Below are 15,799 nucleotides of genomic sequence, written 5' to 3'. Positions count from 1 at the left end.
GTAGCAGTGGCTGTTAACATGAAATACAGAGAACAGAACATGCTGAACTATACTAAGTATGCAGTCAACAAATTTCAGTCTGTGGGAAATTCTACAGGTCAAATGGTCTGAGTTCTTCAATAGAAAGCATAAAGAAAAAGGAGAAAGAGAAGATATAGATACTTCTTGACAAGACAAACGAGTTTTAAAAAATGGACAAAGTAAATCACACTGTTCAGGGACACACACCTGTATGATTAAAACTATAAAAGAATGCAAATACGTGACTACTATGAAGTCAGAATAGCAGTTATTTTCCAGACTGAGGCAGGATGCTGTGATGGGGATGGGCACATGGAGGGGTTTCTATGGGTGAAAGGCAAAATTTTATTTCTTGACTTGGGTGGTAGTAACAAAAGCACTTTAAGATAATTTATTAAACCATAAATTTGTTTTGAGGCAGTTTTCCATGTTTGTTTTCTATTTTTCACAATAAAGGGAAAAAACTTTAATCACAGTAAAGCTTCTTACATATGCTAAGATTCCATTTTGTATGAGTGCCCAGAATAGGCAAATCTAGAGACATAAAATAGATTAGTGGTTGCTAAGGAAGGGGAGCCTGGTGGGCTACTGTCCATGGTGTTGCAAAGAGTCGGACATGACTTAGTGACTAAACAACAACATACTTTAAATGGATGAATTATATGGTATGTGAATTATACCTCAATAAAGCTATTAATAAAATTCTAAGACACCTCAATTAAGTCAAAACACACTTTTAAAACAAAACTGGTCTGGAGCCTGAGAGTCTGCATTTCTGACAGGTTCCCAGATGGTGATGTTGATCTGGGGACCACATTTTGAGAACCTCTGCAATGAAGGATTCCAAATCTGCCCAAAGCTGAAGGCAATACTAATCAGCACTGCAGAGTCAAGTGTTTTACTCAGGGACTGGGAAAGCAGTTCTGAAGAAAAAGTTAACACCTGTTGCCAAGCACTGTTCTATTTCACTTGTTCACTGACCATCAATACCACCATCTTTTTTTAGGAACTTGTCTGAAATGCAAAACATTGCCCCCCATCCCCAGACCTACAGAATCAAAAACTCCAGGGGTGGGGCCCAGCAATCCATGTTTTAGCAAGTCCTTCAGGTGATTCTGAACCACTGTTCTATGAACTTTATATGCAGGAACTCAGCTAAACTTCAGCTAGTAAGAAATGGAGTCAGAACTTCAATCCGGGAGTCTGGGTTCCTAATCACTGTGCTGAAAGACCTTTCCACCTATTAGAACTCAATCAGCAGAATGCAGTAATAAAGAATTAGTAGTGGAAGTTTAAAAAAAAAAAAGGCAAAGACCAGAAGATGGGAATTTCCTGGTGGTTCGGTGGTTATGACTCCATGCTTTCACTACCAAGGGCCCAGGTTACCTGGCTAGGGAACTAAAATCCTCTAAGCCTCATGGTATGGCCGGAAAAAAAAAGACCAGGAGAAATACACCTCTACAAAGACAGGAAAACAAGAAAACAATTGTAGCAAATAAGGTAATCATTAAAGCAATCTTCCAAATGTGTTCCAAAATATAAGCAGACACGAACCCAAGTATTTCCAGAGCAATAATCTCTGGTACCTAATTACAAGGACTTAAAATCTGTGATATGCTACAGATTGTACATAAATTCATGGCACTATGTTCACACTTACCAATCTTTAAAATCTAAATTATACTAAAAAGTCATTCCAGAATAATTTGCATCTCTACTTCTAGTCTCTTTTAGTCACTACTTGAAGATTAATGAAAAGGAGAACCTGCTTCCTTTCATCATCTAAGATGATACAATCAGAATCTTAGAGCTGAAAAACAATTTTCATATTCACCTAGTCCAGTTAGCAATCCAAACTAAATCAATCTACAATATCAATCTCCATTTAAAGAGACATTAATAAGAAGCTGAAAGAAATTCCAATTTTCTGTAAAATCACATTCTAGAACCAACCCATGTCACCACTGCCAACTTTCTGGGAGAACTAAAGTTGAAAATACTCAGATTAACAGCCCAAAGAAAACCTACAGTTGTTTTTTACTCAGAGAGAACCACTCCTTCACTAAAAGTGTTTCTATAACCAAGCTGGTCAACAAGTACATCAAGTTTTAGCAACTCAACGTCTATGACACATCAAATGAGAGGGCTTCCAAAGAATCTTCTGAGCTGAGTTATCCCGGACATTAACATAGAAACATCTGGCAACCAGTCATTGAGGAAAGGAGTCAGAGAACAATATAGCAAAAGACCCAATTGCTTGTGACTATCAACTTTACAGATAGTAAGATCGTTGTAAAGTAGCCAAATATTGTTACAGCTACACATCAGATTTTAACAATTTAAACAAACGGCAAGAGAGGTTACATGTAATGTGAAGGGCAAATGTTTTCAAAGCAACCAATTTTAGCATTTCAGAAATACTTTGAAATCCATGGTTGAAAACACACAACAAAAAGAAGTAAAAGAAACAGAATTTCTATTGTAAACTTGTAACTCTGGAAACAATTCAAATATCTAAATGCCTAGGGTGTGCAAAGCTCTGTCCACAAAATCTAGTTATCCTAGTTTCACAAATTCAGGATTAGAAGGTTTAAGGGATATTGTTCAAATTTCCTAGCTACAGAAAACTCAGAACAAGGGTAAATATTTAATCACTATATACAATGTGCTCAAATTATTTTGTTGAACAAATGGATTTCACTGTAATTCCCCAAAAATCACTTCTTTAATACTTAGTCAATTTACAACTAAGGATCTGATTTCTCCATTAATGAACAAAGAACCAAAAAGCCTGAACTCATGAACCACAGCACTGGTGATTCACAATTATATTTCATCTCATTATCTCAGAAAACCTTTTCTGTCCCTTCAACTTGTAACCGCACTCATTTTAAAGGTAAGCACAAGTGGCCTTGCTCTTCCCCGACATGTGCTTAAGTCAAAGGCTGGCTGGAGCATTCTAGCTTCCATTCCATTCCAAGTTCCATTCTCAGGTTTTGACCATGGAAGGGACATTTAGTAGATTTTATGATGGCCAATGCTGAACAAGGAAAGACATGAACAATTTAAAGGCCTCTTGCTGGGGGAACAGCATTTCCAGAAGGAATAAAATGAAAAAAATAACAGGAAAACTACAGCTGTGTATAATTGCTGAAAAATCAGGATGTTAGTGGAAGCTCTCAAAAATCGTTTAGTATTGCCACTTCAAAAACTATTACAGCCAGAAGAACTCATTACTAAGTCTTAATAGCTTAGAAGTTATGGGTCAGAGCAGCTGAGATACTAACATCAAAGTAATAAGAAGCAACATTATAAGATCATATACAGATAACTAAACCACCTAAGGAAATTGAAACCATGATGAAAAACCCTAAAGGCACAATCAGGTCATTATCTAGGAAACATTAGCTTCTTCCACAAGGAGGCCTACTTTCACATGGAGCAGAAAGCAGGGCCAAGACATGGAACTGAATTCAGATATCAATTAAATCAGACTTTGTCACAGAAAAAGGAATCCATGACTAATTATTTTGGGAGAGTGCCTAGGCCAGCAGTATCAACTCCAACTGGGATACAGGAGATTACTGCCATTGTTCCATTATAATGGGGTCCTCCAGGGTCTTTAACCTACTAAGAATGGGTCAGATACCACCGAGGATGTAATCACCAAATGTGGTGGGAAACTCTACAGGATGATTTCTTCAACAAATAAATGGGAAGAAAAAGAAAAGGGAGGGAACATGCAGACTAAAACAGATTTAAGAGATGTATCTATCATCCTTTGTGACAAAAAGACTTTCTTTGGATCCTGATTCAAACAAACTAAAATTTGAACACTAGCTTCATATTTGACATTTTAGAAAATCAAGTAACTTTCTGAGTTGTGGTAATGCTTTTGAAGTTAGATTTAAAAGAGCCTTTTATGTTTTAAATACAGTCCATGGAAGTCTCTAGGCCAGAATACTGGAATGGGTCTTTCCCTTCTCCAGGGGAATCTTCCCAACCCAGGGATTGAACCCAGGTCTCCCACATTGCAGGCAAGTTCTGTACCAGCTGAGTCACAAGGGGCCTGATCCCTTCTGTAGCGGATCTTCCCAACCCAGGAATCGAACGGGGCGGGGGGTGGGGGGGGTGGTCGTTACCAACTGAGCAATCAGTGAAGCCCTCAAATACAAATATTTTGCAAATAAAAAAAACAACAGCAGGGGTTTATTTCAAAGTAATCTAGGGGATAGGCATTAAGGGGCTGCAGTGGGTAGAAGTATAGATGAAAAAGAATGGCTGCAAGTTGGTAACTGTTAAAGCCAGTAATGGGGTACAGAGGGGGATCATTAGATTATCCAGTTTTTTTATGTTCGAAAAATTCCAAAAAGAATTGGTTAGATGTAATAACCTGCAATTTTATTTTTGAATGATGCTTAGGGTGATTAAAAAAAACCATTTACAGATAGAATTCATTTAAACTTTAATTTAGTAATGAGCTCCACTTAAACACAAGAAACAGCCAGTAGTACCACATCAGATCCAGACAATGGAAGAAACCAAAGTAGCCCAATTACAGAATGGAAACACATACACCCCAACCATCTCCATTCCAGGAAATAAAACACAAACACTACCCACAAAGATCCACAAAAACTAACCTAAAATCACAGCCAATCATACTCATCCTGGTGGGAAATCCCAACACTGCTCCAACAGCTTCCTGAACCTTCCTGACCAAGTTGGTCTGCTGGTTCCTCTGGAGTGCTAACCCACTCAGGTCAGACTACAGAAGGACCTACAAAAAAAAGAAGGGGAGAGACACACAACATTTATTAGGGTGTGGGGGAGCTAACCATTATATCAATGTTCAAACACAATCACAGTTATTACCTCTTAAGCAACAGTTCTCACACATCAAGTTGCGTTTTTTAGGAACTGCTTTGTTCCTAACTGCTTTGAGGAGCAACAACTCAAAACCAAAGTTAAAGCAATTCTTCTAATATGGCATTTAGACAGCACCCCTGAAAACTCTGCTCTCAATCCAAATGAAAGCACAGGGGATACTGATTATTTTACAGACAATTTTCTATTTTTGCTGAGAACTGACATTAAGACAATTTTAAACTTTTTGTGAAAAACATTGCACACATGAATTATTTTTCACCTTCATACATGCTTTTTGGCCATACTGGGAGACAAATGATAAACACCCTGAAAACTCAGGTTGAACTTTGTCACTGAATGTTAAACAAAGTTTTTAACTGGTATTGCCACTCTTTACTCTCTTCTCAGAGATCAACCTAGAATAAATTAAACCTTCTGGGTCACACCTAGATTGTCATTCCCATATTTATTCTAGTTCTGAATGACAAAAGTAAAACTGAGGTTTAATTTCTGAGCACTGCTAGACCCATTGTGTGTGAAAGTCGCTCAGTTGTATCCAACTCTTTGCGACCCCATGAACTATACATACAGCTCATGGAATTCTCCAGGCCAGAGTACTGGAGTGGGTAGCTTTTCCCTTCTCCAGGGAATCTTCCCAAGCCAGGGATCAAACCCAGGTCTCCCATATTGCAGGCAGGTTCTTTACCAGCTGAGCCACAAGGGAAACCCAAGAATATTGGAGTAGGTAGCCGATCCCTTCTCCAGTGGATCTTCCTGATCCAGGAATTGAACGGGGGTCTCCTACATGGCAGGTGGATTCTATACCAACTGAGCTATCAGGGAAGTCCCAGAACCAATGTGAAGAACAATGGTTATTCACATTCTTGTCCTCCAATGAAAAGGGGGGGAAATTATATGACTTCCAAAGCACTTCAAAACTAAATAAAGCACACACTAAAGCACAAAACCAGTGTCTGTGTATAGTTAATTACCAGATGGTTACCTATGGTAAAATTTTAATACTATGTAAACTTTTCACCATCATATTTCAAACCCCATTATCCACCCAAGGTAATTAGTAAAAAGCACTCAATTTAATACTGGCCTAATTAAAATATTAACAGTAAGGAAAACTACATCCAAATTGAATATAGTCACTTCTATTTAGTGTTGAAAAATATAATACAGCAAACACACGACAGGAAGTAGTGTATTAAAGAACTGTCAGCAATTCACTTTGGAAAAGAAGCTTGGTACCCCCAAACTTTTCTAAACCCTCTCAGATAGGAATTATCCTGCTCAGGTAAGGTCAAATAACAGATCCCTACTCTGATAAGGGAATGGCAACCCACTCCAGCATCCTTGCCTGGAGAATCCCATGGACAGGAGCCTGCAGGCTACAGTCCACGGGGTCACAAAAGTAGGACACGACTTAATGATTAAACCACCACCACCACTCTGATCTGAGGGACCAAAGAAAGGAGGTAGGGGAAAAGCATTTGAACACTTAAAAACTAACCAGCAGAAGTTCTGCTACTGTGAAAAGTACAACACCAAGTTTCATTACTTTTATAGGGTGAATGACAGGACAGACTACCTTTGAAGGAGTGCAAGAAGGGAGTAGGCAAGGGATGAAACATCCCTTCCAAAAGGTAGAACACTTGGGTGTGGTTCTTGACAGGAACATTATGGCTGGTGGTCACTCCAGGATGGCGATTCTGCACTAAAATTCCTAGACTAGAAGGTCAACATAAGTGGGAATCACATTCATACATAATAAACCACTGGAGACAAAAAGCTTGGCCTACAAGGAGGGAAAAATACACAAAAATGATAGGACTGGCCTAGCAATATACCAAAAATTAACAGTTCTAGAAATATACTAAATTAACAGTTCTTTAACTGTTTCTTTAAACAAAAGCCTCTTCTTTCCCAGGTCATAAAACTACCATACGACACAGATGCATCTGCCAACATATTCTTACACCAAGAAAAAGTAACCACAGTTTACTGTATACCTATCATAATCCAAGCACTTTATAAGTTGTTTAATTCTAGCAACTATTAAGAGCTACTATCCCCATTATACACATGAAAAACTGAGAATCTGAAAAGTAATTTCCCCAAGGTCACAAAGTTTGATGTGAACCCAAAGCATTACAGTGTTTCCACCATACCAGGCTGCTTCCCTTGAGTGGGGAATGTTGCTATCTTCTCAATACAGGCAACACTGGGGCTAAAAGAAAACAATGTTGGACATGTAATCTAAAAAGGAAACAAATGACAGGGAATTGTCTACAGTAACTGTGGAATGGGAAGGGAGTAGAATGGGGCAATGATTGTCAAGAGATAATCTATCAAAACTATTTTATTTTCTAGCACATGGAGGTGGGTAAATGCTATGGAGCCTAGCAAGAGGCTACTTTCTCTCTAGGGGATTCAGCTCCCAGGAAAACAGCATGGGGTCGGGTGTGGAAATAGAAGGATTGATTAAGAAATCCTTAATGATTACATGAGAAACATGTAAGAGGTGGTTAGCAGCAAAGAGATGTCCAGACCAAAAGGCCACAGGAACTCAAGAGCAAGGCAGGGAAAAGAGGTGGTCCCCAAGTTTGCAAAGGGGATGACGGGTGAGGAGGGAGGACAAAAAGTTGGTTTACTGGAGGGTTATTCTCTACAGTCTCTTTAAAAGTTTTCTTTTCCCTTTTTTGAGGGGAGTGAGTGTTATGGCAAGGGAGGCGGGTCTAACAGCCCCTAAAACTAAGAGATCACGAAGACAGCAATGATCCAACCACCAACCCAATTCATTGCTCACCTAAGAATGGTTGAGCAGCAGAGTTGGCAGAAATGAGTGCCCTGTACTCCGATCAGGGTTATACAAACGTAAAAGCTACTATGACTCTATCCACAAAGATGGAATAAATACAGGGAACAAGAAAGGGTCTCTGGTCAACGTCTGTGTCAAGGGGACCGATGAAAGGGGGAGGACGGGACAGGTTAGGGGACCTGGGCTAAGCCCTGCCTTAGCAGACCGGGGAGGGGTTGACAGGGAAAAGCTTTGACTTTCCCTCCTAAACACGAGCCTCAAATATTCATTTAGAAGAAAAAAATTCAATGGGATGGTGGAATTGGGGGGAGCATCAAAGCTTGACCTCCTATACCTTAGTTCAAAGACCATAGGGATTGAGGAAATAGAGCCTACCTCAAGTAAAACTAGAAGATTCATTTGTCCCCCTTCTTCCGAAGGAGCGGAAAATCGGGCCCACAAAAAGGTAGTGGGAGGAAATCAGTAGTCGTTGGATGGTCCCCTCTCCCCCACTGCCCAATCTAACTCCCAACCTTACTCCCCAACGAACTCTAGGACTCCTGCCCCCCATCATTCCCAACCCGCCCACTGCGGCGGCGACAACGGAGGCGTTGACCGATTGGTGGGGTAAAGGCGGGCCCACACGCGGCTGAGGCCCGGGAAATGGTGACGCCTCAACCTACTAGAGAAGGGGTGGTCTTCGCCTCAGGTTCGGCTTATTGGCACCTCGGCTTTTCGCCAATCGTCACCTGTTTAACGTCGGGTATCTGAGAAGCGTCACAAACGCCGAGAGCCAACTCCTCACTCCCTGGTCCTGGCCGGACAGGCATCAGCTTCCGCCGCCATCTTAACAGCAGGCAGACCGACCCTAGTCACTGCCCCCCCTCCCCGAGCCACCTCCGCCACCGCCAACGGATCCCTCGAGGACGTAACCCCGCTCCCGCGAGAACTCACCGGCTAGGTACAGCACGAACCTAAGACGCTGCCGCCGCCTCCGCGGCTACTGCAGTCTGTAGCCGAACCGCGGCCGCCTCCGCGCGATCCCGCGATAACCTCGACCCGACGGGAACAGCCTGAGCCCAGCCCTTCCCAGACCCCCTCCCCCACCAAAGCCGAAATCGCTACGGCTCCGCTCTCACCCTACGCGAAGCAAAAAGCAAATGACGCACAACCTCACGAAGAACCGAGGGGCGGAGCCAACCTGCCGCCACCGTCTCCCGCATGCGTCTTAAGAACTATCGCGATAGTACGTTTCTGTCTCTGCGAGACCTTCGAATTCACCGCAGGATGCTGCCCGCGCCTCGCCTTTAGGAAACACGAGATCTCGCGAGACTTAGGGAACTCTCCTAAAAAGGAGAGAGGCGGAGCTCCATGAAAATGACTGAGAGTTTTCAGGGGAAGGGAGGAACCTCCCGTCCTGCAGGGATCTCGCCTACCACGAGGTTTCCGACCCACTGCGGAGCTGGCTGCCAAACCTCGCGATGACACAGCTCAGCGCCAAATCTCGGCCATGTCCTGAAAACTGCCTCCGCCCCCGATCTAAGGTGTCTAGAGCCTAGTGCTTGAGGAAAATTTAAAAAGTCAACCTGTTTATTCTCACGCTTCTGAGCAGAGCTGTACCAATTACCAACTCCATTCTGGAAGAGGAGCAATAGATCTATTGTTACCTGCCTCCACGAATCACATATTATTTTGGACTAACATAAAAGACGTTCAATCTCACAATAAGCACGCAAATGCAAATGCAAACAATGACATAACATTTTTTTGCCCATTAGATAAGAAAAAAAAAATTTAAGACAGATAATATTCAGACTCTTTCGCTCGCCGCACTGCAGGCTACTGAATCCATCTTAATCTAACTAAAGGCTCATATCGTTAGTTCTAGTTCCGAAGCCACAAATTTTAACTCCAAAGGCTTTACCTTGGCATAGCCAAAAGATCCAATAAAGTGCTTTTCTCCAAACAAAGAGGTCTGCCCTCTTTGGAAAATTCAAGCTTCCAAGGGGGAGTTGGCGGGGAGGGGGGGGGGGAGTGCGTGCTTGAAGCTTTTAATATGGCAGTTTTTCCACGTCTAGCCAACAATGTTTCTCCAATAAATCTTGGAATCCGATTTGGCTCGATTTGTGGGCTTTCCTATTGTAATATATTATTCTGTCTATTCTAACTTATACATTGTTTCTTTAGAATACATTTTAACAGCTGGTAATACCCCATCCTTAGCTTTAAAATATTTTCTCGGTTATTCTTAGCCATCTTTTTTTCCGGATGAACTTTAGAATCATATTAAATTCCAAACACTTCGTATATTTATTGAAATTGCATGAATCATATAAATCAACACAGGAAAAAAGGACATCACTACAAAACTGAGCCTTCTTATCCAGAAGCATGGTATCCCCTTTTCCATGTATGCAAATGTTCTTTTATTACATTCCTCAATAAAGTTTTGTAGTTTACTTCTAGGTATTTTTATTCGTTTTTCTTGCTATTGCGAATGGGCCGTATTAAATTTCCAAAATGCTTACTGCTTATAGACTATTGATATTTAGTTTTGTAATCGGATAAATAAAAATATGTTCAGCTTCACTAGTAATCAGGGAAATGCAAATAAAAACAATGACATAACATTTTTTGCCCTTTAAATTAACCAAAATTACAAAGATTGATTATAATTCGTGTTGGCACAACTGTGGAAAAATGGGCACTCTCGCATAACATTGAACAGTGTAAATTAGTATAGCCTTTTGGAAAGAGACAATTTGGACGAATCTATTAAAATTCAAAACGCATATACATTTTGACCCAGCGATTACTCTTCTAAGAATTTCTCCTACAAAAATACTCATACATGAAATATATGTACACACACACACACACACACACACACACACAAGCCCATTCATTATAGCATTGCTTGTAATAGCCCCTTCCCTCCCCCCAAAGGGAAACAAGCCAATGTACATCAATCGGGAAATGGTTAAATAAACTGTAGTACAATCATACAATGCAGCTGTTTATAAATGAGGTAAATTTAAATTCCCTGATATAGGAAGATCTACAAGACATATTGTTAAGTTTTTAAGAAGCAATTAGCTGAAATGAATATGTGTGTGTGTGTGTAGTGCCATTTAGATACCAAAACCTACATGTACGACGCCTAGTAGTTACCCGCGAAGCCTGCCTGCCAGCCCCTCACCTTCCCCCTCCTCTGAGGCCGCCTTCCACGAACCCCTGAGAGAAATGCCGAAGACCCGGTCTTTACTCCCTCTCTAGGGCCATTTGGCCACGACTAAAGCCGGTACCTCGCATCCCCACTGTCGGCCACTCTCTCGCCGCACTGCCGGCCGCTGCCGGGCTGCCCCCAAGGATGCGGCGAGCTCTCACCACTGGCGCCGGCCGAGGCCTGGGGGAGGGGAGAGAAGGCGGGGTTGAGGGAGGGCTGAGGCAGGCCGCCGGGCCCCTTCACCAGCCTCTCCCTGGCTCCCCCAGGCCGCCACCTCCGTTCTTCGGCGCAGGGTCCCGTGGAAACAACCCCAGCGAGAAGCCGAGGACTGCCGCGAGAGCAGAGCCCGCCCCCCAACCCGGAGGAAGATGCTCACCTCCGCGGCACTAGCTCCGCGAGGTCCGCAGGAGCGTGCCGAGTCCGCGGCCCTGTTTCAGACCTGCTCCCCTCGCTTACCCTCCGCGGAAAACCTCCCCCTCCGCCTCTCCTCACACTCGGTCTGAGGCTCCTCCCCCAGCTCGAGAAACCCCGCCTCTGCCCCTTGGGAGGGCGCTCCCTCAGCGGTGAAACCGGGTGCCTTGGTGGCGATCGCGCCTGAGCTATTCCAGGCGCTGCAAACCCAACCATAAAGAATAGTAGGGTCGCTAAGGAATTTGGATTTGATTCGAGGTACGATGGAAACCGCTGAAGGGTGACGTGATTTGATTTGACTAATGTTTAAAAATTAATCTCTCTCCAGCTGCCTAGCGAAGAACGGGGGGCGAGAGGGTAAGAGGGGGACCCAATGTGGAGGGCGCCTACCACAGCGAGCTTACACGGGTAAACCCTTAGAACACTTACTTCAGGAACGTAGTGAGTCCTCAAAAAAATTCTGTTTTTCTCCTTGGTGTATTTGGGGTGAGTGCGATTGGCAAAGAGCTTATAGAGGATCTACATCTGTGAATGCATAGGAATAAAAAAGGATCAGGTAGGAGTTACCTCTATTAACCGTGCTTTTTCTGGGGTGCAGAATAACATTGAAAAGAGAGAAGGGAGCTTTGACTCGAAACTCTAGATACTCCTGTAAGGTTTGAATTTTTATCTAAAAGCATGTATTAACTTAGTACTTTAAAGGGTAGAGACAAAAGCACTATCTGAGGTACTCTTTTTAAAATTTAAAAATTTCAAGTTATTTTAAATTGGAGTATAATTGCTTTACAATGTTGTGTTGGCTTCTGCTGTACAACACGAATTGGCCATAAGTAGACATATATCCCTTCCCTCTTGCCTCCCTCCCACCCCCTTACAAGTATTCTTGAGATATAGAGGAAATAAAAACTGTAATTTTACCCTCTCGTTTCAATTCCAACCCTCCAGAGCAGTGGTTCATGCCTCAAATTGAGAATCTGATGAATGTATCCACTGCCTGTCAAATATATATATATTTAGACATAAACTTTTGTGTATAATCTCAGCATTACCAGGCCCTTTTGAGATAGACCTATTAATACACTTAAAATGCTATTTAAATAGGCGGCTGTTATTCAATTGTAATGCTAATTATTTAAGCAAGACTCAATGTTTGTGGCTTTTTTTAATTGTAAGAAATACAAACATGAAATTTGATGTAACTAAATATTTGCATATTTCTGAGACTTTTCTTAAGGAGAGATTTGTAGAAATGTAGTTAGGATCCCACCAGAAATATATGAGAATTCCAGTTTATTCAAATATTCCCATATTCTCACCAATATTACCATTATAGTTTTCAAAAAGCCTTTTAATAGGGACTTTGATTTTTAAATTTTTATTTATTTATTTATTTTTGGCTGTGTTGGGTCTTATGCACTGGCTTTCTCTAGTTGAGACAAGCCAGAGCTACTCATTACAGTGCACATGCTTCTTACTGTGGTGGCTTCTCTTGCTGTGGAGTACAGGCTCTAGGCACTCCGGGCTTCAGTAATTTCGCCTCCGGGGCTCTAGAGGATGGGTTTAGTTGCTCATTGACCTGTGGAATCTTCTCGGACCAGGGACTGAATCTGTGTCCCCTGCATTGACAGGAAGATTCTTTTCCACTGACCCATCTTGCGTGCTCCTACTCAGTCGCTCTCAGTCAGGTCCAACTCCGCGACTGCATGCACTATAGCCGGCTAAGCTCCTCTGTCCATGGAATTTTTCAGGCCAGGGACTTTGATTTTAATTCCAATCTCTCACAGCATCTACATTAATTCTGATAATCCATCGTCTCTACTCTTAATTCTAACCCTTACATTTCTATTGTCAATTCCTAGGCCCCACAACATCTAGTTCCCCAACTCCTAATTCTAAAATCTCACATACCTAACAATTCTAGTTTTAATTTTAGTCTGGAGCCCCCTTTAGTTCTCTTGCCAACTCCACTCCTTTTACTGTCCTAATTTCAACTAATATCTACACACACACACACACACACACACACACACACACACACAGACACCAGTTGTTTCTATTTTTTAAATTGTAGACTATTCAGAAATTATATGAAAGCATAAAAAAGATCCAACCCAGAGACTGAACCCACATCTCCTACGTCTCTAGCATTGGCAGGCGGATTCTTTACCAGTGAGCCACCTGGGAAGCCCCTATGCATTATATATATATATATTTTTTTCCTAATCAAAAATATCATAGCATGTTATTTGATAACCTAGTGAATATTTGTCATGTCATAAAATGTTTGTCAATAACATAATTTTAATGGCAACATGAAGCATTCCTTTCTTTAACATAATTTTAATGGCAACATGAAGCATTCCTTTCTTTAACATAGTTTTAATGGCAACATGAAGCATTCCTTTCTTTAACATAGTTTTAATGGCAACATGAAGCATTCCTTTCTTTAATGTGTAATTAGCTTTTTGTTCTTTTTTCATTTTAAAAATGTTTGCCTGATTACACATAAATGAATACATTGTTGCAAAACACTCAAAATAGAAACATGTAAAGTTCCTCTTATATACACATATAGAAATTTTGTTTCATTTTTTACTTTTTAAAAATATGAATGATGTTCTATTTTATGTATCATTTTAATTGCTGTATTTGCTTACTATGTATCAAAGTCTTTCCATGTCACTATGTATAAGTCTACCTCATTTTTTAACATACTGCACAGTAGTCCATTAAATGAATGTACTAGAGTTATTGGTAAGTCCCTGATGGCTCAGTCAGTAAAGAATCCTCTCGAAATGCAGGAGACAGCCTGCAATACAGTAGACCTGGGTTTATTCCCTGAGCGGGAAGATTCCCTGGAGAAGGAAATAGCAACTCACTCCAGTGTTTTTGCCTGGAGAATCCCATAGACAGAGGAGACTGGCAGGCTACAGTCCATGGGTTGCAAAAGTTGGACACCACTTGGCAACTAAACCACCATCACCACATCTATTGATAGATATAAATTGTTTTCAATCTTATACTGTTACAGTACTTTTTTTTATAGTGCTGCAATGAAGAATGCGTACATGCTTTTTTGTGCATATGCTAAAGTATTTCTATAAGATAAATATGAAGAAGTAAAATAGGTGGCTCAAACAGCACATTTTGGAATTTTAATAGGTAATGCCAAACTGCCATTCCAAAAGACCCAGTTTACACCTCCACCAGCAGTGAATAAGAATGACTATTTCCCTAAATTTTTATCCACGCCGGTATTATTTCAATGTTGTACCAATGTGATGGTTGAAAAATGTCTCCTTATTTGCATTTCCCTGATTATTATCGAAGTTAAGGAATGTTTTCATATATTTGTTGGCTATTTGCTTATGTTATTTTGTGACTTTGCCTATTCATATAATTTATCTGTTTTCCAATTCGATTGTTTGACTTATTATTAAATTATGTAGTCTGGATATGAGTATTTGTTACAAGTGTTGGAAGTTTTTTTTAATTAGAGGATAATTGCTTTTCAATGTTGTGTTGGTTTCTGCTGTACAACATTGTAAGTCAGCCATACATACTTCCCCTCCCTCTTGAATCTCCCTCCTATCCAACCTCCACCCCCATTGTGCTGGAAATTTTTTTGCAGACTTTCCTTATTTTTAAACTTTGCTTTTGGGATCTTTTGGTGTATAGATGTTTTAAATGTTGGTGTGTTCAAATTTATCAATCGTTTCTTTTATGGCTTTTGCATTTTAAATCTTGCATAAGAATACTTTTCTACTCCAAGATTAGAAACATTGCTTCTGTATTTCCTTGTAATACTTTAGAATTTTATAGATTCAACTCTAATTTGGGGGGATTTTTTTGGTAAATATTTTTCGGTTATATGTTCTAACAATGGTATGCTTCATAGGTGGATATCATTCCATTGTAATACTAATTACCTATTAGTATTTTTTTTATAGGGCCCTAAGCATTGATTGAACAGATTCATTCTTTCCATCTATCAAAAACCAATTTCTAAGGAGATATATATATATACATATAGTTTTGAATGTAAATTATCGGTTCAATAGTCCTAAAATCTATACCAGCATCAATACCATACTTTTTTTAAAAAAATATTTGAGCTTTAAATTATTATTTCATCTCTGCTAGGGCAAGCTCCCCTGTCTTTTTTCCCCACAGATTTCTTGGCTATTCTAGTACATTTTCTTTTTCAGACAAATTTTTAAATTAACTGGTAAAGTTCTATAAGAATTCCTTTTGGGCTTTATATTGAAAAAATTTATTTCATCAAATGGGCATAGGATATTATATTTGACAAACCAGTCTTTTATTGTCAGATACTCATGTTGTTTCTAATTGTCCACTGTTAATAAGCAATTCTCTAAAGGACATTTAGAAAAATCTTTCCTTACCACTATAATTATTTAAATACAATAAATTTTAGTAAGGCACAGCATATCCACATTTTGGGA

The 15,799-nt window shown here is 40.5% G+C and overlaps 1 protein-coding gene across 5 annotated transcripts in view; it reads right to left on the bottom strand.

Moving 5' to 3' along the window:
• HUWE1 (HECT, UBA and WWE domain containing E3 ubiquitin protein ligase 1) overlaps positions 1-11,381 on the bottom strand; it is a 152,356-nt gene extending 140,975 nt beyond the window's left edge. The window contains exons 1-3 of one of the 5 annotated variants that reach the window (XM_065916120.1): positions 11,299-11,381; positions 11,002-11,102; positions 4,665-4,801 (exon numbers count right to left, since the gene is read on the bottom strand). The gene's annotated coding sequence lies outside the window, so the exon portion shown is untranslated. Of the gene's footprint in view, positions 1-4,664; positions 4,802-6,487; positions 6,506-8,445; positions 8,542-8,650; positions 8,812-11,001; positions 11,103-11,298 lie in introns of those variants that run through there. The other 4 variants (XM_065916121.1, XM_065916119.1, XM_065916123.1 and 1 more) reach the window with 4 other exon arrangements.
• Between the last annotated feature and the right edge of the window lie 4,418 nt (positions 11,382-15,799).

Source organism: Muntiacus reevesi, chromosome X (genome assembly GCF_963930625.1).
Source record: "Muntiacus reevesi chromosome X, mMunRee1.1, whole genome shotgun sequence".
NCBI lineage: Eukaryota > Metazoa > Chordata > Mammalia > Artiodactyla > Cervidae > Muntiacus > Muntiacus reevesi.
Note: the sequence above shows the minus strand (reverse complement) of the source record. Positions and strands in the feature narration are given on the sequence as shown.